This window comes from Colobus angolensis, unplaced genomic scaffold (assembly GCF_000951035.1).
Source record: "Colobus angolensis palliatus isolate OR3802 unplaced genomic scaffold, Cang.pa_1.0 Scaffold167, whole genome shotgun sequence".
Classification (NCBI taxonomy): Eukaryota; Metazoa; Chordata; class Mammalia; order Primates; family Cercopithecidae; genus Colobus; species Colobus angolensis.
Window position 1 is genome coordinate 7,890 of NW_012114788.1, and position 1,587 is coordinate 9,476.

A 1,587-nucleotide genomic window follows, 5' to 3' on the forward strand; every position below is an offset into this window, starting at 1 on the left:
CAGAGTTGTTAGAGAGGGGTAAATAAAAGGATGTGTAAATAGCACTTGACACTTACAAGCTATATCTGATAATTATAATTATTATAAACCTCCACTCCATAAAAAACCCATTCATACAACAGAAGTATAGAATTTGTACCAGCTAACAAATGTACAGATTTACAGGGATAAAAACAAAGTATTTTGCTTCATGTTAAAGATAAGTGTTTCTGTGATTTGTGTTTGTGTGTATAATTTCTTTTAAATATAAATCATATTTCGAGTGAAAATATCAGATCATTACAGAAGAGTTTATTTTCCAAACCAAAACTTTTTTCATCTCTAATTTTTAACATAACCTTGTTAGGGAAAAAAACACCTAAGCAGTATGGTATTTACTATTGTCTGTTTTACTTGTAGAATTTGCATTATTTTTACCAATTATCTTCTCCATTTCATGTTTGGGGAATAAGTAATTCAGAATCAAGTATATCTTCTCCAGCTATATTTAGTTCTTGTTTATGCCCTTGTTTCAATGAGTGCTACAGTGTACTTATTTTATTACTTCCCTATAGCAAGTAGATAGAATTTCCTGTTACTTCCTCTTTTTTTATCATTTCTAATTGATTGGGAAGTACATTATATTGTTACTGCAGTAGATTTATGTTATGGTGTTTTACCTGTCCATGTTAGAATCGGTTTACATTTCTGGAATCTGGATTAGGATAATACCTATTTCATTTGAAATTGAATCGATAGTAGCATTATGTTGGTCGACATAATCTCATTTCTCATTTGGACAAGATATCTTGGGGTTTGAAAAATTCCTATAATTATTAAAGGAAAAAGCTCTTGTGATTTATTGTATGCTGAGATACACACACACACACACACACACACACGTACACACTTGATTGCGTTGTTGGGTTTTATATATAAAATTACCCAAGTTGCAAATATATGTCTTCTACCCTTGACTGTCAGGATAGTGCAGCAGGATGCAGCGGAACCCCCCCGATTTGCCGACAAGCCCAGACCAAACTAGAAGTGGCCCTGTACATGTTTCTGTGGAACCCTGACACTGAAGCTGTTCTGGTTGCCATGTCCTGTTTCCGCCACCTCTGTGAGGAAGCAGATATCCGGTGTGGGGTGGATGAAGTGTCAGTGCATAACCTCTTGCCCAACTATAACACATTCATGGAGTTTGCCTCTGTCAGCAATATGATGTCAACAGGTAAATGTGAGTAGTGTTTTTTTACTCAGCCTGCTTCAAAGCAGATGGCATCTGATTGTGAGAATGTATTTAAGGTCACTACTTTGTAAGTTTACAGGGAAAATTCAAATAGCTTACTTGAAATCCTTCTCTGAACAAAGTAAGATGAAAATAAAAAGCATTTGAAATAAATTGTTAGTCTCCTACGGAGTTGCTAATATGCTATACATTTTAAAAATAATTGGCAGTGTATGTTACTATCAGTTATGATTATGTAATTTACTCTGCCTAAGTTGTAGGTAGTGAAGTTTTATGAACATTGGCATATGTTTTGAGTAAATTATAGGTGGGAATAGTTATTTTATTCTGTGGACATTGTAGAGTCCAAGATAAAT

At 34.0% G+C, this 1,587-nt stretch overlaps 1 protein-coding gene across 1 annotated transcript in view; it reads left to right on the plus strand.

Annotated features, from left to right (window-relative positions):
* The first annotated feature begins 962 nt into the window (after positions 1-962).
* NF1 (neurofibromin 1) overlaps positions 963-1,587 on the plus strand; it is a 153,417-nt gene continuing 152,792 nt past the window's right edge. Inside the window, exon 1 of the mRNA XM_011937627.1 lies at positions 963-1,213. The gene's annotated coding sequence lies outside the window, so the exon portion shown is untranslated. The remainder of the gene's footprint in view (positions 1,214-1,587) is intronic.